The 25170-nt window shown below is 34.9% G+C and overlaps 1 protein-coding gene across 1 annotated transcript in view; it reads left to right on the forward strand.

Annotated features, from left to right (window-relative positions):
- The window catches only part of ZNF385D (zinc finger protein 385D), a gene marked incomplete at both ends in the record, with an annotated part of 986415 nt that overhangs the window by 238823 nt on the left and 722422 nt on the right, over positions 1–25170 (forward strand). The window lies entirely within an intron of this gene.

A 25170-nucleotide genomic window follows, 5' to 3' on the forward strand; every position in this document is an offset into this window, starting at 1 on the left:
TCACAGTATATATAAAACCTAAAACAGTGGGGTTGTGTTTTTTTTTCTTATTTTTTGTGGGCACCAAAGATTCAGTTGGTTAGTATGATTGTGATGAATTTAAGTACTACTATTCAAATATGGATTTAAGTTGAGAAACCATGATCCGTTAGTACAGAATATTTAAATTTGCTAGTGAAAATTCATGGTTTGTTTGATTGCTTTAAACCACTTTTTAAAGTAGGTGTTAAATTTAAGCAAATGGGTTTTTTAAAATAGCGTGAAAATACCTTAGAAATAAATGGAAGGTTATTAGAAAATACATAGGCGGGAAGAGGTGGATGGGCTTTTCAGAGAAGACTGGAGTTCTAAAATTTAGAGTCGAGAAAGAGCTACAGTGTTGTATTCTGGCCAGAGTTTTCATGTTTGGTAAGTAAATATATATTTTATCTGCATTTATATCACATTTAAAAATAAAGGGAAATCTTAATGTATTCTGATACTTAACATTGTAAAGATATTTAATAAAATTTTATATTTTGTTTCAGGGCTACTAAACAATGATATAAATGTTTTAAGTGAAAATTGTTTCTACCTTGCTCCGTGTGTGTGTGTGTGTGTGTGTGTGTGTGTGTGTGTGTGTCTGTTACTGTGTGTATGAATTAGCCACAATGTTTTTTTTTTTATTTTTTTCAAATGCATGGTGTTTAATTAATCATGGATGTTATTTGTCAAAAATGTGTAAGAACCAGGCATGATGGCACAGGCCTGTAATCTCAGTACTTGGGAGAGAGGAGGATTACAGCTTTAAGTTCAGCCTCAGCAATTTAGTGAAGCTCTCAACAACCTAGTGGGACCCTGATTCAAAATAAAAAAATGAAAAATGAGTTGGAGGTGTAAATTAGAGGTAGAATTCCCCTGGGTTCAATTCCCAGTGCTAAAAATTTAATTAATCAATTAATTAAAAGATGTATAAAAAACAAAGATTATCACAAGGAAGTAATTGAGAACTATTAAATATATATATATATATATATATATATATATATATATATATATATATATTTCTACCTTGAAGTTCCTAAGAAAAATCTAAATGGCTAAGGGTGGTAAAGCATGCTCATAACGCCAGGATGTGGGATCCTGAGGCAGGAGGATCACAGGATCCAGACAACTTAGGGAGACTCTAAAAAAATTTCTTTTTAAGGAATAGAGATGTAGCTCAAAAAACCCACATGGGTTTTAATACTTGGTGCAATACACACACACACACACACACACACACACACACACACACACACACAGTGAAAAATCTGTTGTTTCTCATTAACTGCTAGATGAGGTTGACTTAAGTTGAATCACATGGTTCCATTCCAAGTTTTTGTATTTGAGCCTGAATTGGTGGTGGTGAGGATGTGAACTTTGGTGTTTTAATTCACTTACTTTGTTAGGCACAAACCTCTTCTAGAGAAGTTACACATGATATTGTGGAATAAAATAAAACAAACAATGTGTGTCCTTTAGAAACCCAAGTCAGAGCTAAAATTTACAATTTACAAGCAAGATTTATAATGTCCAAAGTGGATATTTAAAAATAACCCTTCCAATGTCCTTATTATTGGCTAGCATTGAACCGAAGGCTTTAGTTACATTTTCATAATCAATATTTTCTTGCAGCCAACCAAAGAAATATTATGATTATCTTTCTTTTATAGATGTGGAAATTGAGTATAACATTGATTGAATAATGTAATAATGACCACATGATTATTAAGCATTTAAACTGGCAATCAAACCCTGTCATGAAAATTAATCATATTCATTTCAGTATCTGCACTTCCACAATCAGTTGTATCCCCAAATTTATATTCTCTAGAAACTTTGCTTTTTTTCAGAGAAAGAAATTATTTAAGAGAACATGAAATGTTAAAGTTTGATTATATTCCCCCAAATGTGTGCATGTGTGTGTTACTGGAGACCAAGCCCAGGTGTGCTCTTCCAGTAAGCTATACCCTCAACCCCTTTATTTTTTATTTTGAAACAGAATCTTCTAGGTTATTAAGGCTGACCTCAAATCTCTGATATTTCTGGCATCCAAAGTATTGGGATTGAAGGTATGTGCCAACATGTTTGGCTTCCCCAAAATGTTTTTATCAATACAGTGCGCCACTAAATATTTATCACTTGGTATTCTTATCAGACCATTTTCCCCAAGGATTTTAAAGTATAGTAATATTAATAAATAGGTCACCAAGTGGAGCCTTGACCAATGGGAGTCTTTGGTTAGGTTATAATTGTTTAGACTGAAATTCAAGTTCAAAAGAAAGTGGACATGGGTATGAGAAGATCCAGGAATAGTAGAGCCAGGGCCAAACCTGGGGGATTAATGAAGAACTGGAGAAAATTTGGGAGCCAGCAATATTAATTACATTATCAGAGCAGGTAGGTTGAACATGTCCTTAATCTGGGTTGGTGTTGAGAAAAAAATACTGAATTCATTGTGGTTCAGATTCCAGTGAAATTGAATGCCAGGAATGGACTCCAAGGAAAGGACTACAATGTGTGCTGGAAGCTAAGGTGAAATCACAACTAGATTTGACCAGCCCCTTAGGTTCAGAAGAAAGGCTATGTTGGCATACCTCATAGAAGAGTTAGTAAAGCTAACCTAATCCATTTTAAACTCTACTATTTGGTAAGATAAGAGTTTCATCAAGACTACCAGGTGCCATCAGTGCGATTACAAATAAAAATGTTCCTCTAGAATATTTGACTGTATTTTCCTCTTCTCACCTGGCTCTCCATCTGGCTGTACATCTGGCTTTGCAGCTGCTCAGCTGCCACAGGTTTGTGTACAGAGAACTGATGGTTCTCCATGGGTGTAAGAGGAATGCTTGACATATAGCTGGCTACCATGCTTCTTTTCTGTAGGAAATTATGTTTGAGAGAAACTTGGGGTTTCTCTAAAGGACAGAGGACAGAGCAGAAAGGACAAGGAATTCCCATATCTGTCCTTCCTCAATGACACAGCCTCCTGCACAATTGGCATTCTGTTTAATGATGGTTCTCTTGTTGCAATTGATGCACCTACATTGACTCACTCTTGTTACTAAGCACTCATACTTTACATTAGAATTTGTTCATGGCATTGTATGTTCTTTGAGTTTGGACAGTTATGTACTGCTATGTATGGATCTACTGTGAAATCCTTCAGAGTAACTTCACTGCCTTGGAAATCTTTTGTGCTCCACCTTTTCATCCCTCACTCCTACCTGACAACCACTAGTTTCTAGAATGTCTTAGAGTTGGAATAATACAGCGTGATGCCTGCCCACTCTGGCCTCTGCCATTAGCAAGGCGCTTTTAAGAGCCAGGCATGACGATGAACACCTGTAATTTCAGTACTCTTGAAATTGAGACAGGGTGATCACAGATTCAAGGCCACCTTTAGCAACTTAGGGAGGCCCTCAGAAACTTAAGACCCTATTTCAAAACAAATAAAATAAAATGGGGCAGAGACTGTAGCTCAGAGGTAAAACACCTGAGTTTAGTCCCTTGTACACACACACACACACACACATGCACACAAAGAATTTAACTTACTCCACGTTTTTTCATGACCCCATAGCTCATTTCTTTTTAGCACTGAACAACTTATTCCTTTTTAATAAAAGCTCTTCTGACTCTATTTACCATTACACTGCCAGGTTGGTGCTATGGTTAAATCAGATTTTTCTGAAGATTAGTCAGGGTAAGAGAGTTGTAATTGAAGTGTTATAAAATAGAAGATAAAACAGTATATCCACTTGAGGTGACTTTTGCCCTATAAAAATGACTGTAAGTGGTTTCACTCTTCAAAGAGAGTCCCTCTGGGCATATCATGAGTGGTAACCTATGTTTTCTCTTATTTCTCCTTTATATGCCATCTATATCCTGTAGCTTGAAATCCTAGCCTTTAATTATAGGTGAGACTAACTATAGGCCATCAACCTCACCAGTGAGTTAGTTCTTAACATTACTATAAAAACCTATCAGTTATTTTACATACAGCCCATCTCTCCACTTTAAAAGTGGTCCCTTTAGGATTAATGGAATTAAAGGAGGAAAATTATGAGACTTACATATCTGTCATATGTTCTTCTTTACCTATATAGGGATGCTACTAAAATTGGAGATTCACACAAATATTATATCCTATAAATTCATAATAAGATCATTATCATTTTAGGTTATTTAGAGAAAGATATGGAAGTTTTTTTTTCTTTTTTATTGAACATACATGCTTCCAAAGATAGCTGTTGTAAATTAGTTCTGTCTTCAAAATAGTTCATCTCAATTTAGATTTCAAATAAATAAATAAAAGTAGTATGTAAAAAATTATGACAGTGGAGATGATTTTACCTAAACTCATCCAAATCTTTGTGTATTTGTTTATTTATAAGATTAAAAATAAAATAAAAATAGACATACAAGTAACTTTAAATATTTATCCAATATTTTTGAGGTATTAGGGATTGAACTCAGGGGTATTCTATACCCCCAGTCCTATTTTTTATTCTTTATTTTGAAACAGGGTCTCACTGAGTTGAAGAGGGCCTCAGGAAGTAGCTGAGCCCGGCTGAGAAGTTGCCATCCTCCTGTCTCAGCCTCCCAAGTACTGGGATTATATGTGTGTGCCACCACATCTGCCTCATTCAAGAATTTTCTAAATGGCAAAGCTGTGATTTCTGTCTTTTATGATTACAAAACACTGTGTAATTGTATGTCTTGGGGCATATTCTAGTGGATACTACAAAGAACAAGAATTAATTAGAAAAAGCCTCATTATTTCTAAAATATGGTTTCTATGTTTCTGAGAAAGTATGGCATTTCTTCTTTAATCTCATTTATTAGAGAAAATTATCATCTGAAAATCACAGTGAAAAACCACTTGATGTGTAAGAGTCAATTAAGAGATAAGACTTAACTTCAGTCTCTGGCATTGATGCACTTTTGTTGAAATAAAGTTATTTAGAGCACATGGTAATCACAAATATGCATGCCATTGGAGCCTACAGTGTCTCTCCTACTGAGCTGGGAAGGCTGTCTACTGTCTCACTCATCCAACATTGCCCATGGCTGATGGAAGTTAACTCTTATGGAATCTCACTTTCTCTTTTGGGGCAGCCTGCATTCAGTGTCTGGTCCACGCTAGAGAACAAAGTCATGGCCCCATTTTTCACAAGTGGCTGGGCATTCTTGGCCATTCCCAAGTGGGCTTTGCTGATGCCTTCATCGATCTTTTAGCATAGCTCCACCTCACCTCCACCCTGGCCTGCTTTCTTTATACCTTACAGGTATAGACCACTGGTCCTTCCTTAGTACACCAACTCATCTCAGCCTCTACTTCCTAGAATTCACCTAAGATACCAACAGTGTATTTTAAATTTTAATAAATAATATTCACAATGTATTTCATTGTACAAATCCAGAAAAATTTAATACCTTCCTCTACACTTTCTGTTTGGTGTTTATAGTTTAAGATCTACTATCGGACATGCAAAAGAAATGAAATGGAAAGTAGTACCAATTCTGTTTGGGATACTTTATGTACATCATCTATTAAGCCCTGTTCAATGATTCTACAATCAAAGAGTTGTTACTTCTATTTTACAAAATTATTAGTCAAGGATCAAAGAGACTAAGAGTTTATCAGTGTAGCTGTTTGTGTCTAAAATTACCCTCGTCCACACTTTAGTCCACTGGTTAACTTATATTCCACTGTCAACAGAATTACAACAGGCACACATCTGGGTATTTTCTTATGTTATTGATTTGTTGTGAGTTTTGAAATCACTTAGCTTATATCATTACAACCAAGTGGATGTTTTCTTCATGTTTTCATCAGCATATTAACTACTGAAAATAGCATGTGCTGAAAAAGGCATATAATTTTTTAATAATTAATAATTGCATATTATATATCATTTAATACCTGTACCATTTATATGAGCACACTTTTAAAAATGAGATAAGGAAGTGGCAGAAGGGAATTCTGTTATTGAAAGTTGGTTACACATATATACTTTGTCATGTTCTTGAGATAGCTCAAAGAATTACAACACAGGCAGCTTGCTGAGTTTCTCTTGGGTAGAGGCTTTTGGTTTTATAATTTTATTCAGTGGAGTTTTGCAAATTATGGTCATTTTTCTGATAATAAAAACAACATACTTTCACACAGGTATGTACAAGAAACAAAAACAAAATGAGAGAGAATCCTATAAAGATAATTACTTCTAAAATTTTGGCACAGTTCACGAAGTATGCAACTAAATATAAGTCATATTATGCATGCAATTTTATATGCATTGTAATAGAATTATGTTTACATATGAATACCTTTTATGATGGATATTTTAGATTACCATAGGAAATTAGTTGTGGATTCAAAATTTCTACCTAAATGTTGATATATTACTCATATTTGTCATTTTGTTTTCTAATTAATGTGCCATGTTCTGTAATGATAAAAGCTTTACAACAAAGAATAACATGAAAAGATTATAAGGAATTTATATAAAAACATAAATTTAGAGATTAGAATAAATATGATTCTTTAGTTATTAAGGACATTTTGAAGTAATAAAAACTTTCAGGCTGTTTAAAGTTTACATGATCAGCTGATTTTATTCAATTTTATGTGTTCACCATGGTTAAGCTGTTCCTAATGCTTGTTGAAGTATTGAATAATAAGTTGACCTCTTCTGGCAGTTTTATTTTATTCCCACCGTCCTTGTCATATTTGAGTTGTTTTATTAAGCCTACTTTTGTATTTTTATTGGGCCCAAACTGCTATTAAATAATTCAATTTTATCTAACAGTATTCCAGAGCCTTTCGATTCTCATTGTTTTGTAACGCATAAATCTAGAACATCGCCACCTTTATCTATACTCTTAGCACTAAATTTTCCTTCGGACCTAAATAAAATTTTAGTTTCTTGCTCTCACACATCTATTCTCTTTTTTCTTTCCATTGATTGCCCCTGATGATGCTTAAAATGTCAGTAGATTTTCAGTATTTGGGATTTCTTTTTTCTGCAACATTTGTTGTTAATGAAAACAGAATAGCCTTATAGAGTTTAATAGTTTTTCAGGCCTTGAATTTGTAACACAAATTCATCACTTACATATACATTTTTCTCATCTTGTTATCTTTAAGGGCTATTTGTGCTTTTGTAGAATATTAGTAGCCAAGTTAGAACTTGCCAGTACATTGGCAGATTCAGGGCGATCTCTTCTGAGACAATCTTATTAAATAGTAATAACTATTTCATAAGTTATCTGGCTGGAGAATATCATCTTGTGCCCTCCAAGTCTTCATGACCATTGTTGTCCATGTAGACAGACGTCATGGACATTTAGGAAAGCCTTAAGAGAAAAAAAAAGTGAATCAAAGCCATGCCATTTAGCTCAAGAATAGAATTGATTTGGGATGGAATATGTCTTCACTGGTGATTCTGTGCAGACTCAAACAGAGTGTTATGGAGGATGTACATGTGTGTTTGAAGAAACTCGAAGGACTCTAGCAACTGGAAGCTTGTAGGATAAACAGAGTACAGAATAATTTTGCACATATATCCAAACTTAAAACCTATTTTGCACAAATAGAGTCACCTCCTCACCTCCAGCCTCCTTCAGGTGCTAACCACAACTATAAACAGCAAGTGTACAATCCTAGTGCTTCTCCACTGCTAATTTGAGGATAATAATCATCTTTCTACATTTTTAGGTTTGAAAGTACAATATTTTTTCTTTATATTCCCTCTGAAGGCAATTTTCCTAGGGAGAAGAGTTAGTAGTAATAGAGATGGTATTTTATTATGTACTGAATTTCCCTTTTACAATTTATGCCTCAACAAGTTATTTTGCATTTTGAGCCCAAGTATATTTAAACATACTTCCAGCAGTTTCTGTAGTTCCATGCTGTCTTGGCATGCTTTTCCTCAGCCATATATATGTATATATATATTCTTTCCAATACACAAAACATCAGCATGAATGTATATCTAAGATGGTGCTGCGGATTCAGCTCACTAAATACTAAACCGACACTTGAAAATATTTTAAATCTTCCCAGGAGAGATCTGAAAGTAATTTTCAAAAGTAGCAACCCCGGACATATGTATTTTCTCTCCTTGCTTCCAACATTGCAATGTTATGACAAGAAATTTGAGAATAAAAGCACATAAATCCATAGCAGCCTCATAGACCTAAGAAGAGTTAAATAGTGATAAATTTCTGGAAGATACAAAATAATTGGCATAAAAAGTGGGATGAAACCCTGAATCTAAATAAAAGAAACCCATAGAGATTACATAAAAAGTCTTTATGCTTTAGGCTTCCAACAAAACTTGAAAATACTTTTTAAGATTACTCTGAAGCAGCCTTAACAGTGGGTGGGGCTCATTTTTCAAGAAAGACTGGAATGAGTGTACTTTTGTTGAGTTTCAATTAGAAGCTGGGATATAACTCATCTTCCCAGCTTAATAGTGGAAATCTAAGAATTAATGAATCTGGGGAACCATAAGCCAGACAAGTCAGAAAGTGGTTGTCTTGATGGGGTCAAGAATAACACAGAATGGAGGGAATAGACCTACCCACCATAAATTTGTATTCTTTGGCTTTATAATGTATGCTATGATTCTGGCTTCTCTCTCACCTATGGATTCTTTAGTAACAATGACCTTGTTCACTTAATTTTTTATGTGATATGAGAGTCCTTTCTAGAGTACTGAGATGGATGCCAATACGCTATCCAGGTTGAGTTTGACATTGGGCACATAGGTAGGAAGATAAACAATGGATTATATATGCATTATTTTTGGCAACTAAGTGGTTCAGGTACAGTGTTAAGATCAGTCATAAACAAGACATATTTACTACTCATGTAAGATTTGCTATTTCTAAGAAGAGAAAAAACATGTATATAAATTTTGATTTTATAATTTTTCTGAGAGAAAACAATTTTACTTTAAATTTTTATTTCGATGGCTCAGTAGAGGTATAGAAATTATGAAAAATATGTAAACTAATCAGTAAGTAAGGTTAAATAAAAAGTAATGTTTACCTATAGAGAAGAAAACCAAAAATGTTATACCAATACTTAATTTCTTGGACATATATTAAATAACCACTTACTGTATGCAATAGAAACTGTGGACTGGGTCTTATCCTCACTAGTAGCCTGTGATGACTGAGAAAGTTAGAAAATGGTCCAAGGAGCAAGGTGTGGATTGTAATCCCAGCATTCGGGAGACTGAGACCAGAACATCCCAGTTCGTGGACAGTCTCAGGTATTTAGTGAGGCCCTCTGCAACTTAGTGAGACGCTGTTTCAAAAAAAAAAAAAATAGGGCAAGCAGTATAGCTTGGAGCTCAAATGCCTCTTGGTTCTATCCCTAGACCCACAAAAAAAAAAAAAAAAGAAAATAGTCCAAGGAATCAAGCAAAGGGGAAGAAACCCTTACGTTTTAATTCTTGGCTTATGGGAAGAAGAGAAAGAATTTCCTAAGGTTATGATGAAGGAGTCAGAAATATACAAGATGAATAATGTTTGCTGTGCATTTACTTTGTTCTAAATATTATTCTAATATCCCTATATTATTGTTATTGCCATATTTTATAAAATAGCTGTAGTTTTTAATACCCACTATTGCAGAATGGCAAACTCAAAGTTTAAGTAATTTTCCCAAATGTCCTAGTTAGAGAGAGGTAGATCCAGCCCGTGGGCCCTGGCCAGCTGGACCCACAGTCCATGTTCAGGTCCTCATTGCTGCATCTACTCTTAGACCTGGAGAATATCTAGACTTACTACAGGGTTTAGAAGACAAAAGAGGAGCAGAGCATGGTAGGACATGCTTGTAATCCCAGTACTCGGGAGGCTGAGACATGAGAATCATGGTTCCAGGTCAGCCTCAGTTACTTAGTGTGACCCTGTTTCAAAAAATAATAATAATAAATAGGGCTGGGGATATAGCTCAAATGTATAATACCCCAGGGTTCAATCTCCAGTAACTCCCCCTCCCACACACACATACAAACACACACAGAAGTCAAAAGGAGGACTAATGGATATTGAAGTCTTTTTTGGACAGGACAAAAAAGACAAACTCTACTGTAAAGTGACAGGTTACATCTGAGAAGTTGTTTCAGCAAAAATCAAATAAGGAAAAAGCAAAAATCAGATTTTGAGAGGTTAAGACCTTGCATTGGTTTTTAGAGAACCTGCCTCAGAATTCACCTTGGAAAATCTGAAGAAAACTAAAATTCCCTGATGTTCATTCCATTTTTTTTTTAAATGGGATTCTCTACTAACATTCAGCTAGAAGACATAGAAGATCAATGAAGGGGAAAGGCCGATACAGAGAAAATAGGCTTCCACTGCCCAGTTTACACATTTCAGCCAGCAAGCAGAGCTCAATAATGAGGGCGCTTTTTTGACCATATGTTTGTGTTCTAACATATGTTGCAGAAAGCGTAGCTGCCAGCCCTAGAGACTAATCAAAGTGTCTTCTTCTTGATGTATTTCCAGCTATGTTTTAGGGACCTTTATCGATCTCCTGGTCATGAAACCAAGTGTCCACTTTCCTCTAAATCTAGTTCTGATGGCCATGAATGGTGCCTGAGTTGTGTAAGCAATTTGAAGGGCAAATAATTCACCGGCACCGGAACTGTGAGTGTTGTCCACCAGTGTTTGCATCTGGTCTTTTTGACATTCCGACCATCAAATTTTAGAACTTCTTTTTATAAAAGACGGTACAGATGGTGCAGTTTATTTCAGACTTTTTCTGTTTCATTTACATCTCTACTTGTTGAGCGTGTTGTCTTCCTCTCCTACTACATGACAATCCTCACATTCTCCAAAACAATATATGTGTGTGTGTGTGTGTGTGTGTGTGTGTATGTATGTGTGTATATATATATATATATGTGTATATATATATATATGTGTGTGTGTGTGTGTGTGTACTGGGAATTGAACCCAGGAACATTCTAACTCTGAGCTACACTCCTAGCCCTATTTTTATTCATTATTTTGCAACGGTCTCACTAAGTTGTGGAGGGCTTCACTAAGTATCTGAGGCTGGCTGCAAACCTGAAATCCTCATGTCTCAAATTTACTACTAATTATTGACTCATATACACAGGTTTTTGGTGTGTAGACCACATGGGGAAAAACACATGGAATTTTGATATATTTAAATTCTGTTTAAATTGTGGTCAGATCAAGCTTTGGCAGATTAACAGATTTTCTAAGAAATGGTTAAAAACAAGTAACAGTTTAGAAGATAGGGGTGGTCTTCAGTGGGTAGTTCTGTCCTTTATCCAGCACAGTTTAGTGTTTGAAAGTGGTGGTATGAAGTAGAAGAAAAAGTCAACTTGTTTAAGTAAAATCTGTTTATTTTTTAATTAATTAACTAATTAATTTTTGGTAGTACTTGGGTTCCTGGAAACCCTTCTACTTCTGGGCTACATTCCCAGACACCCATTTTTTTATATTTTTATTTGGAAACAGGGTCTCTTAAGCCAGTGCAGCTCTCTTTGAACCTGCGCGATCCTCCTGTCTCCGCCTCCCAAGTGCGGGGATTACAAGCGTGCACCACCACGCCCGGCTAGGTAAAATCTATTTAAATATAAGACTTTTTACTATTGTAAGGCTCTTCTTTATTAAGCTTAGTAAATTTTACTTTGCTGGATTTGGCTACTCATTTTACATGGCTAAAGACAAGTTTAAAAGGCACAAATTCTAAGCTAAGTGTGTCACACAAATTTTACATAATTGAAGTGCTTTGGGGGAAGATCGAAAAATGACATCAGACACTAAGAATAAGCTGTAATAAACTACATTTTTATAGTAAGAAGTCATAAAACAATTATCATAGAAATAAAATATTTACTGGGTGCCGGCCTCAGATACAACACTCCTAAGTCTCCATTCTCACAGGTCTAATTTCTAATTCTGTTTTAAAGTTACAGTTTCTGGCAGCCAGTTCTCTAAGTGTAAACTCAGAAAAATAGAACATTTGTTTCCCAGTTATTATAGCAAAGAGCCTCACATATCACTGAAAGCTTTGGCAAATGTAGAACCAGGAAAATGGGTAGAAGTTTCTAGAACTGCCTCCATTTCTCACTGTGGAGTATATCTTTGCCAAACAGAGGTACTGGATGATTACACCTTTAAAGCTTTTATAATAAATTATCAAAATTGAAAGGACAATGAACATTAACTGAGCTCATGTATGAACCAGGAATAAAATCTCCTTTGCCAAAAAGAAAAAAAAAATCACATACTCTGTTAAAATTAGAGCCTGTTGGGCCTCTAATTGATGTTAAAAGTGTCTGTTGAAACATCAGCATGCAGTCTCAGTTTTGTATACTTCATGAATGTGACTTAACTTGCTATCTGCATTTAAAAAGTACTTGAAACTTTGCCGAGAAAATTAGCATTTTTGAATGTGGGAAACATTTTCTTGCCAGTTCTCATTTTTATAAATTTACATAGAAAATGTAGCCCTTAAAGAAGTTAAAACTTAACTTCTTAGCTGTTTCTTATAGGTAAGTACTTGGCTAGTAGTTTGCCTTAGATCCCCATCCCATTTTCTACCACAAGAGAATAAACATCTCATAATGTCTTCAAAAATCCTGTCCAAGACTCTTGTTAAGAGCCCTTGAATGTGCCCATTTATTTGTTCTTAGGTTGTGAATGTAACTATTACTTTTTTCTAGTTGTATGTTTCAATGTCATGAATTTAAACTTAGGAAACTGTTAAAACATATAAGTTTTTTTTTTTTTTTTTTTTTTTTTTTTTTTTTTTTTTGGTGGTACTGGGGTTCCTGGAAGCCCTTCTACACTCCAGATCTATTTTTACATTTTTATTTGAAACAGGGTCTCAAATAAAAAGGGCTTTGACCAGTGCGCGACCATGCCCAGCTGACCTATTTTATATTTTTTATTTATTTGGAAACAGGGTCTCTTAAACCAGCCAGACTGACTATGAACCTGCGCGATCCTCCTGTCTCCGCCTCCCAAGCGCGGGGATTACAAGCGTGCACCACCACGCCGGGCAAAACATATAAGTTTTGAAAATACATTTTTCTAGGTATTCTAATAGTTAAGCTGTATATATCATTCTCTCCATATTTATTTATTTTTTTGTGGTTCTGTTGATTGATATCAGGGGTGTTCTATCCGTGAGCAAAACCTCCTGTCTTTTTTATGTCTTATTTTGAAACAGGGTCTCACTAAGTTACTATGCACTGGCCTTGAACCAGTGATTCTCCTGTCTCAGCCTTTCAAGAAATGGAATTGCAGGCCTATGCCACCATGCCTGGCTATAAAACAAGTAATTTATTTTATTGGTGTATTGTCACCATACATCATGATGAAGCACACAGCACTCATTGAGACTGTTCAATGAGTGGTCTCTTTTTCCCTCCCCACTTCCTGTGCATGAGGCTGTGATTGGTATTGATACATTTGTGTATGGTCATCATGTTCAGTGAAATGTTTATCTCATGGAGTCTTTCTCCCACCCCCATTCTTCTGTTAGGTCCTGTTCCTCACTCCACTAAAGTTTCTCTTTTGCCTGAAATTCTGACTGTGTCCCAATTTCTCCATCTGACCTTTCATTTTTTGTGGCTGACTAATCTCAGTAAGCACAATATTTTCCAGTTTTATCTATTTCCCTGTAAATGACACAGGTTTGATCTTTGTTATAGTTGAGTAGAATTTGATCGGGTATGTGTGTGTGTGTCTCATAATTTTGTAATCTGTGTATCTACTGATACACACTTCAGCTGGTTCCATAGTTTGGCAATTATGAATTGTGCTGCTATAAACATAGATATGCATGTGTTACTGTGCTAATCTGGTTTCAATTCTTCTGGGTACATAGCCAGTAGTGGTATGTCTGGGTCATGTGGCAGGTTCATTCTCATTTTTCCAAATATCCTGCACATATTAGTGCTTTACTTTTTATTTTATTTTTTACTTTTTTGCGGTACCGAGAGTAGAACCCAGGGGCATTATACCTCCGAGCTACATCCCCAGACCTATTTTTTTATTCTTTATTTTGAAGCAGGGTCTGGCTGAGTTGCAAAGGGCCTCACTAAGTAGTATCTGAGGCTATCCATGAACCACAATCCTCCCATCTCAGCCTCCCAAATGCTGGGATCACAAGCATATGCCACCATGCCCACCTCTAAAATTTGTTTTCTTTTGATTAAGACACAAAGACACACAAAATCTATACTTTGTTAATCTTTTATATTTGAATACTTTGGTATGCATGCTGTATTATTAGTAGGAAGATGTATTATCAGAACTTTTATAGTTGCATGCTATAGTTAGATGTAGAAGTCCCCTGAATAGGTCCATTATTGGTACTCAGGGTTCATATAGTTAAATGAGGAGAGTTATAATTTCATTTGTAGCTAAATCAATTGTAACCTAGGCCAGTGGGGTGTGTGACTGGCAAAGGTGTGCCCCTGGGGGTGTGACCTTAGTAATTATGCTTGTGTCTTTGAATTCCCTTGCTCATTGGCTTTCTCTGCTTCTGGACTCCGTGATGTGTAGAGCATAGACATTGCTCTCTCTCACTCTGCTTTCTGCCACCACGTCCCTGAGTACCAGATCTTAGCCTCACACGCAAAAAAACCACACACATTGAGAACATATATCTTCCTTCCTCTAAGTTGTATGCTCAGGTCTTCTTGATAATAGCAGTGAGAATGTTGACTTAGACATTGCATGTGTCCAAAACTGATTGAATGGAAAACTGGGTTGGGGGTAAGGGAGCAGAGTGTAGCTTTAGTTCCAGTCATATTGAGTGGTGTGATGTCTGTGGTCATATGTCCAGGTTTCACCGTTCATTTGGTCTGTGATATTGCACACATTATTTAAAGACTTTGGGCCTCAGTTTCCTGGACTGCGTTATGTGTATAATAAAATCTTCCTCAGTGTGTTGTATGCAAACATAGGAGGTATATAGAGCCATGAACCTTTCATGGTAAATGTTCAGTGTTGTCAGAACCCCACATTCACATCTTCTTTCCTCCCATGGCCTTTCTTCTGTATGATGCTACCATCACCAGCAGCCCTAGGTTTCCATCTATCCAAAAACAACCAGCAAAAGAGAAAATCTCTTGCCTAATTATTTGTGCGAAAGCCTCATAATAGCATTCACTGGACTGATGTGAGTTATGACCAGTGCCCATAGGTAGAAAGCACACAGACTCCAGAAAGCCAGCTGTGGGTCACATGCCCACTCGGGCCACATTTACTTTCTTTCCACACCACTTTAACATAGTGCAGGGGAGTTTTTACAAGGAAATCTGATTGAAAAATGGATTGAGGAGCCAGTTATGGTTGCTCATGCTTTAATCCCACCATTCGGGAGGCTGAGACTGAAGGATTGCGGTTCACAGCCAGCCTGTTACTTAGTGAGGCCCTTTGCAGCTCAGTGGGACCTTGTTTCAGAATGAAAAAGGACTAAAATATAGGGCTGGGAGTGTAACTTGGAGGTACAATGTCGCTGGGTTCCATCCCCACTACCACAAAGAGAGGGGGAGAAGTGGATGGAGACAGGAAAGCCAAGAGTTGTTTATTTTTAAAGTTATTTACATTTTAATTCTAATCCCTTTGCTATTTCTTTAATGTTTGTTCTAACTTATTTGATCATTTTCCAATTATAGGCACTTATAGAATGTCCGTAGGTATATTTAACAGTATAATATTGGGTTCAGTAGCAAGAATGTGCAGCTTTTTGTTACCAAGATTTTGTCTTGTTTGTAGAACCCATTATTTTTCTGTTATACCTCCTTTTAATACCAAAAAGCAAAAGAGTTCCTAACATGAAGCAAAGCAAAACATTTCAGAAATATGTTTCACAATTTAGAAAAAGATCCAAGACATGTGCGCTTACAGATTATCTTACTTTGTTTTTATAAGATTATCACTAAAGTATGTTATTTTAGTTCTCCTTTGCAATCTGGTACATTGCTCATGCAGTATATTCAATGGAATACATTTTTCCATAGCTACAAAGAGTTTTATGTTGATAGTCTCAGGAGAACCAGAATGTCAGAAGCAAAATTATCTATGAGTAGGTATAAACAAAATAACAAAATAGTTTGTAAAATATATAATGTGCTTCTTCATTCATGAAACAAATATGGAGAATGTCTTATTTTCTGGGCAAAGAACTGAGCCTTCATGGATCTTCTAATTGAATGAGGACAAACAGATGGGCAACCTATAAAATTAAGAATATACAGAATAATGAAACATAGGTTCTATGTAGATTTTATTTTAGGTTCAAAATTTGATTTAATTTAGCCAGAAGACAAAGTAAAGCAAGCTAAAACATAACTAAAATTCTCTTCTGTACCACCTGTGGTTGTCATCTTTTAATTTATAATAGGTGAGAGTCTTGATAGGAGATACTTATGGAATGCTTGTAACTTTAGCATGCTTAATTAAGTAATATAAAAATAAGTCTAACTGGAGACATTTATCAAATGAATATTACTGTATATTTCTCTTTTATGAAACAATATATGGAGATGTTGGGTCAAATCCCATAAATAATAAAGAATCTTCTCTAATAGATTTTAGTAGATCAGATGATTCTTCTTCAGGCTAATCCTCCCCTTGAGTGTGACTATGTGAAGTGAATATAACATTGTTAATGTGGACACTCAGTAATGGGAGGGAGAGAAATGAGGAAGTTGAAGAGGGAGGCACCAAGTACTATATGAATACATGTCATTGTCAACATGATTCACATTATGATGTGACACCAAAAAAAAAAAGACCTAAAACTAAAAAAAAAGAAAAGAAAGCTAAGATAACTGTCTTTTTTTAATTCTCCTTTTGTGAATATTAACTTGCCTCTTTGTATATAGTTTAATGATCCAGATACAATTAGAACACAAAATTTTAAGTATTACTGACCAGTATGTGCTATTTGTTATTTCAACTAGTTTAGACTAACAAAAAAATGTTATTATAGTCTTTAAAAATAAAATAAATGTCTAAAAAGCATTCCTGAAAAGTATGCATTTTTTAGACCATCAAATGCTTTGAACATATTTTCATCATAATCATGATCTCTGTCATGGATTCTTCTGTCCTCTAGTTATTCCTTCTAAAATACTGTAGCTTCCAAATTTTAAATAAAAATGAAAATTGTGTATAATTGTTCATACAGATTATTTTTGCCAAACATTTTTATGTTTCAAAAATGGTCATATAAAATTGATGTCCAGCATTTTTGTGCTCTTTAGTCTTTCCGTAAAATATCCACATTAGAAAAACAAAATATCACCAGGCATGGTGGCATACGCTTTTAATCCCTGCATTTGGGAAGCTGAGACAGGAGAATGGCGGTTTGTGGACAGCCTCAGCTACTTAGTGATGCTCTCTGCAACTTAGTGATATCCTGTTTCAAAATAAAAATATAAAATAGGTCAAGGGGTGTAGCTCAGAGGTCAGTGCCCCTAGGTTCCATCCTCAGACCCACACACACACAAAAAAAATAAAAGAAAGAAAAACAAAATACCTAATATCACTAAACACACCTGATAATCTTCATTTTTAAGTTCTAGTAAGTACTTTTTGAGTCTTTTAAAACATTACCTGGAAAACTTAATATTAAAAATGTGCAAGGCATAGTGATTATGATAATTATAGCAAAGTAATGAGTTTTATCATAGAAATATTATATGAATGTAAGATCAGAAAGTTTCACTGGGCTGGAAAGTAAACTTAAGCTCCAAATGAAATTCAATTACTAGATGATAAAGTTAATGAAATCATTTAAGTGAGAAGAGCATCATCTTGAATAAGAATTTTTTTTCAGGAAGTATTTTATTAATCATGCATATTGATGTCATTACATGATTGTTGGTAGCTGTATGAGAATTTGATGACTCATAATGGCCATTTGTAGAGGAATACTTAAAAGCAAATCAGAGGTTTTGTGTCAAATGATACATGCTGAAGAGTTCAGATTATTTGCACATTACAGTCCAAATAGAAGTAAATTTTATGTATATCTGTGGAAAAAATAATTTTCAGATTAGAGAAATTATGTATGTGTATGATTATGTCACAATGAATCCTCCCTTTTGTATATAATTACAATGCACCAATAAAAACAAACAAAAGCTTTTGAATTTGACATGTAACTTAAAGAATCGAATTTATAATACATAGAAATGTTTAGAGTAGTTAGAACATCCCTAATTTGAAAACTGAAAATCTGAAATGAGCAAAGATCTGAAACTTTAGGAGTCCTGACTTGAGACCACTGGAAACTTTTATATCTGACCTCAATGTGATGGTTTAGAATCAAAACAGTTACTCTAAATATGTTCTTTAAAATTATCTCCAGGCTAGATTCATGAGATATATGTGAAAAATAATTTTGTGTTTAGACCCGGGTTACAACCCTAGCCTATCATACTTATGTCTATGCACATATTACAAAATGCAAAACAAACAAAAATCAAAATTCAAAATGCTCTTGAGTAAGAGATCTCTATCTTGTCATTATTACTTTTGGAAAACAGAGAATTGGGGTTATGAAAATCATCTTTTTAAATTTATATTTATGCTTTTAGCTTGAATGCATGAAACAAATGCATGATTTAACAGAGTGAAATTCAGTGAATCTCCATCTCTCTCTGTGTATTACATTGTCACCATGGTCATTTATGGCTCAGAAGAAGCAAATGACCCACTAAAATGTGATTGTGCATTATCTTTGATCATTAATAGTGAGAAGCTATCCTTACTATTCTTGAAGGAGTGAGAGGAAAGAAAGCTGTAGAACCCAGGGAGAAAATGAAATCCAATGGAGATGACTTTTTTGAGAGAGAGAAGGTGAGTCCTTAGCTCTCTGAAAATAGGCAGATTATAAACTGAAGGGGAGGGAGCTGGGAAAGAAACACCCTGAGTCATGGACCTTGTGGACCTCATTCATCTTTCTGGCTCTTGTCTCCTGTACCAGATCTCCATGGGCTGATGGATACCAGTAAGCAATGTATACATATAGTTTGTACCACTGACCGAATCCATACAAATAAGTTTGTCAAATGGAAGGTCAAAGTAGAGAAGAATAAAGGGAAAGGCTACAGGGTGTACAAATGCCATAAATAACAGTGTTAATTAATAAACAAATGTTTATACCCATACACAACAAAGTTAAAATAATTTTGCAGATGCTTTTGTTTATAACTCCAACATAACTGTTTTATTTTGTGTTTTGATATGTTATTCCATGTTGGACTGTTATATATATATATAGAGAGAGAGAGTGGAAAAATTATGTTATGTGCATCCATGATTGTGTCACAATGAATCTCCAATTTTGTACATAATTACAATGCACCGATAAAAACAAAGAAAAGCTTTTAAATTTGAAATGAAACTCAATCATATTTATGGTACATATAAATTCCTAGTAAAATCTAATAAAAGAAACAGGTTCTTTTTGTGGTAAAAAAAAAATACTTACTAGTAATATTAAAAAAAGAACAACAAAACAAAACAAGCAGCAACCTAAATCCCCCACAATAATGGGCTAAACATTTTATCAACAATAGAGATGTCTCCCACGTAGACTTGGATGGTTTCCAAGTTTCCCTCAAGCTCTAAGTCTCTTTGTGCCTGAGAATTGCAGTTTCCCCATGCTTCCCTTGCTCTGAATAAGCTGTCAGGCAGATGATGCTCTCTGTAAAGTTGACTATCATTTAGCCATGAGTTATGTGGATCAATGTTAAAAATACAATGCCAGTCAATGTCTCTTACTATCTGCACATGTTTAAGAAGCAATAAACTGCCTCAACCTTGGGGATGAAAAGAACTGAACATCAATTTGCTAAATGAGTGTCTTTGGGTAAGCCATTGACTATCCTGAGCTTTTGTTCCCTCATCTATAAAATGATAAGTGAAGGACAAATTGATTGGTGCACTATCAATTCCTTGAGGTGACACACAACCAGCATTGGCACCTGGAGGGAGTTGGACACGGCAAAGTTTCTTTCCTTGGTTCGCTTCTCTCCTCCTTCTCTAGAGGCCATCGATTTCCTTTCTTAGATTCACTCTTGCTTCCAGGAGCTGAGCTGCTGCCAGGAGAGGACTGCTGGTCCCTCCACAGAGGCCCTCAAGGGCTGAAATCACCAGGCTAAGTTTCCATGGCCATGTAGTCCTGCATCAGGGTCAATATTTGAAAACTAGTCTCCTAAGTATCGGCAAGTTTAACATCTTGGGGTGAGGATTCCTTCTTTATCTTCACCCAAGTTGGAAAGAAAAATCAAGGTTAAGTACAGAGTAGATAAGAAACCAATTTATCTTCTACTTCTGAGGCCTTGTATTTTTAAACATTAGTTATTATTTTGGCCCTATGCTGTCATAATTTTAAGAGGAAGAAAATACATTCTTTGAATTGCCGGTTAATTTTTCTTTTAAGTAATGAATGTTGCTTTGGAAATGTTACTGTGCCATGCTGTAAAGAACTATTGAATCTCTGGGGCTGGGGATATAGCTCAGTAGTGAAGTGCTTACCTAGCATACATAAGGCCCTGGATCCAAACTCCAGTGCCGTAGGAAAAAAAGAGTCAGTCTATATTTGTACTTAGAACATCCATAGAAATATGTTTTAATTTTCTCATGTTTTTAAACTTTCTTTGGAAGCTATATAAACCTCTCTTGTATTTTTAAGTAGTGAAATATTTCGCCCTTTAAATAATTGGCTTTCAAACATTTTACAGTAAATCTCTTAATCTCTGAGTACTTTATGTACTCAAAGACATAAATTCTCATAGTGTGGGTGTAAAATTTGTATTTAAGTTGAACAACTATATACGATTCAGGGTACTTATTCCATGTAGATGTAAGGCAAAGGAAACTCAGAATGAAGGTAATTTTTTAAAAAAAACAAAGTATTGCTCCATTTTCTTCTAGTAAAAATATTAACCGTCTCTAGCACAACTTTCTCTTGCCCTTGGCTTTTAAGAATATAGTTTTAGAAATAGCACCAAACTGAGAGTTTATATTGATTAAAATTCACAACAAACCTATCAATTTTATTTTCCACATGCATTTTAGCTTTTTATTTTGAAATAGTCAGGTGCATATTATGTTGCAAAAATAATAGATTTTATGTACCTCACTAGCCTTCCCCAAATAGCATTTATAAAATTATAGTACTCTATTATATCGGGAAATTTCCATTGACTTACCACTACTAAACTCTGGTTGTATTCAGCTCATTCCAGTTTTCACCTGCATTTTTTGTGTGTATCACAGAGTCCTGTGAAATATCACAGAATATGTATGTATAAAACTCAGGGGCATTCTAACTCCAAACTATATCCCCAGACATATTTTGTTTTTATTTTGAAACAAGGTGTTGCTAAGTTACTAAGGGTCTTGCTACATTAATGTGACTTGTCTCAAACCTGTGATCCTCCTGTCTCAACCTTCCAAAGACTAAGATTACAGTCACGTGCCACCACGCCTGGCATATGGACATGTTTGTATAGCCACCCTCCCAACCAATATACAGAATTGTTCTATCACCAAAACTGCCAAACTCCCCACAATACTAACCTGTATCCTATTTTCCCCTACCACTAACCTGTTTTCTCTAGTTCTGTCATTTCAAACAAAACCATATATTATATAAATTTATTCTTTTAGAATGCTTTCTTGGGCAACATTATGCCTTTAGATCCATAGAAGTTGTTGTGTATATCAATAATCCATTCCTTTTATTGCTGAATATTATTTGATTATATATATCTATGGCTGTTTATTCATCCATTGAATGATTTTTCACTATTATAAGTAAGGCTTATGTGAACAATTATGTACAGATTTCTGTGCATATGCACGGTTTAATTTTCCTAGGGTAAATATCTAGGGTGCAATTGCTGGTTTGTGTGATGATACATATTTAACTTTATAAGAAACTGTCACATTGATCTCCAGAGTGGTTGTAGAATGACATATTCCAGCTCTCAATACAGGAAGAAAGTTTCTCCACATCCTCATCAGCACTCGATTTAACCTGTCAGTATTTTTTTTTTTAATTTTAGCTATTTTATTAGGAAGAACTATAGTGGTATTTTATTGTAGTTTTAACTTTTATTTTCCAGATAGAGAATGACATTCACTGTCTTTTAATGGAGGTATTTGTCATCCATATGTCCTGTTTGGTCAAATACATGTTCAATCCTTTGGCTCGTTTTCAATTGGATTGTTGGACAGATACAGTAACATGTACCTGCAGTCCCGGATACTCAGAGCCTGAAGCAGGAGGATCACTTTAGCCCCGTAGTTTCATAGTGAGACCCTGTCTCACAAAAAGAAACAAGACAGAAAATAAATATAGTGGATTGTTTTTATTACCTTTAGTATTGATTTTGTAGATTTTTTTTATATTCTGAAAATAGATTTTTTTGTTGGATATGCAATTTGGAAGTATTTCCTCCCAATCTATGGCTTGCTTTTTTATTAAGTATTAATTTTACTCAGCAAAAGGTTTTACTTTGATGATGTCCAGCTTATTGATACTATTCTTTTATATATTGTGTTTTTTGTGTCATGCGTATGTGCTTTTCATTAACTCTAGGTCACAGAGATATCTTTTCTATTTTTCTTCTGTTTGTTTTGTAGTGTTACATATTGCATTGAAATTTTTATACCATATCTGATGGTACATGCTTATAATTCTAGTACTTGGGAGGCTAAAACAGTAGGATCACAGGTTTGAGGTTAGCCTCAGCAACCAGATAAACCTTGTTTCAAAATTAAAAAAAAAAAATAGAATAGGGCTGGGGGTGTAGCTCACAGGTAGAATACCCCTGGGTTCAATCCCTATTACCACACATACAGAGAAAGTCTTAATCCATTTTCAGTTAATTTCTGTAAAGGTGTGAGATTTAGGCTGAGTTTAATATTATTGTTTTGTCTGTGACTAGATTTTCAATAATCTCAACATCATTTATTGAAAAACTAACCTCTCTCCATTTACTGTTTTTGCAATCTTATCAAGTGCTTAAGGCTGTACATGTGTAGGCCTATTTCTGAATTGAGTGTTTTGTTCTGATGATCTATGTGCGTTTTCTTTTGCCAATGCCATGGTGTCTAATAAATCTTAATATTGGGTAGTGTGTTAAATAAAAAATTTATTCTGGGAGTATAGCCCAGAGATAGAAAAGGTCCTGGGTTTCACCCCCAGTACCACAAGAAAAAAAATTATTCTGTGTCAAAATAATTTTAGCTAATTTAGCTCTTTATTTTTTTTTCCCCTGTGAGTTGTAGAATCAGCTCAAATATACCTATAAAACTTGTTAGTATTTTGATAGGAATGTGCTAAACTTGTAGATCAGCTTGGGTAGTTTTGACATCTTTACCAAGTTGACACTTCCATTTTATGAACATTGTATACCCTTCATTTACATAAGTCTTTGTAACTATGGCATACAATTTCTGTATATTTAAAACTTATATTTAAGCATTTTAATTTTTGAACCGTCCTAAATTTAAATTGTACTTTACATTTCAGTTTGTAATTGTTATTACTTATATATAGAAATAATATAGAAATAATATATGTACATATATGTGTGTGTGCGTGCATTTAGCTTATATTTGATGACACTGATGAACTGTCTTTTTAGTAGTAAAATTTTTCTCCTATATTCTTTTCAAATTTATTTGTAGCCAGTTATATCTGCAAATAGGGATGGTTAATGGTTTTTCCTTTCAATCTATGTGAATTTGCTTTGCCTGCCTTTTTTCACAATGATTTGTAGGTTGCTGCTGAATGGGAGTGGGGAAAAATGAAAATTCAAGTATTAGGAAATTTTTCTGTTTTCTTTCAAAAATTTCTAGTATTATTCCTATGTGATCATAGAATATACTTTGTTTGATTTTTAGTTTTTCTTTTCTTTTTTCCAAACTACCAAGCTAATGCATGTGTATCTATGTTCATATCTGCATAATACACAATTGACAAACCATGGAACCAGCCAAGATGTCAACCAACAGATGAATGGATTACTAAACCATCAAATATGTACACAATGGAATTTTACTCACCCATAAAGAACAAAATTACATCATTTGCAGGGAAATGGTTGGAACTGTAGTACATTAAGCTAAGTGAGATTAGTCAGTCACAAAACATAAAAAATTCAGCTGCTCTCCCTAATATGCAGGAGCTAGAAAGGAAAAAGGTCATAGAAAGAACTCTAGATGAAGAAGGAGAAACCGTAGATGAGTAAATAAAGTGACCTAATTGAGGGAGATGGGAGGGGGAAGAGGGAAATTCCCTAAGGTACATGATGTACATTCACAAACATATCGAATCAATCACTATTTGTGGAGTTTTGTTTTATGGGTCAGGATTTGACCTCTCTTTGAGAAAGTTTCATGTAATCTGAAAAAGAATGTGTATTGTACAACTGTTCAATAGAACATTTCATAATTGTCAGTGAGCTTTTGTTGGTTGGTGGCATTGTAATGATCTTCTTAATCCTTGCTGTATTTATTTATTTATGTATTTATTTATTGCGGTACTGGGGATGGAACCCAGGGGCATTCTACCTTTGAGCTATACCCGAGCCCTATTTTTTAAAATTTTGAAACAGGGTCTCACTGTGTTGTGAAGGGCCTCGCTAAGTAGTTGAGGTTGTTCAGAAAGTGAGATCCTCTGGTCTCAGCCTCCTCAATGCTTGTATTACAAGTGTGTGTCACCACACCCGGCTCCTTGCTGTTTTTCTGTCTGATCGTTTTAATTTTTGCAGAGACAAGTTCTTAAAAACCCCAGCTACTTCTCCTTTAATTTCTACCTCATATACTTGCTGTGTTTTGGAGCTGCGTTTCTGGATACATACCCATTTAACATTTTTAGGTCTCTGGTGAACTGACCCTTGGTGATGTGCTTTGTTCTCACTTCTACTTTGTCTCATGTTAATATAGCATGTTAGCTTTCTTTGATTAGCATTTATATGAATTTTTTTTCTTGTCCTTACCTTTATAGCCCAGGTATCATCATTATAATAAATTTATATTGCTTGGATATTTTATGTATTTTCAGTCAATTTTTATGCACCCTGGCAATTTTTTTTATTTGTGTGTGTA

This window comes from Muscardinus avellanarius (genome assembly GCF_963383645.1).
Source record: "Muscardinus avellanarius genome assembly, chromosome: 18".
Lineage (NCBI taxonomy): Eukaryota > Metazoa > Chordata > Mammalia > Rodentia > Gliridae > Muscardinus > Muscardinus avellanarius.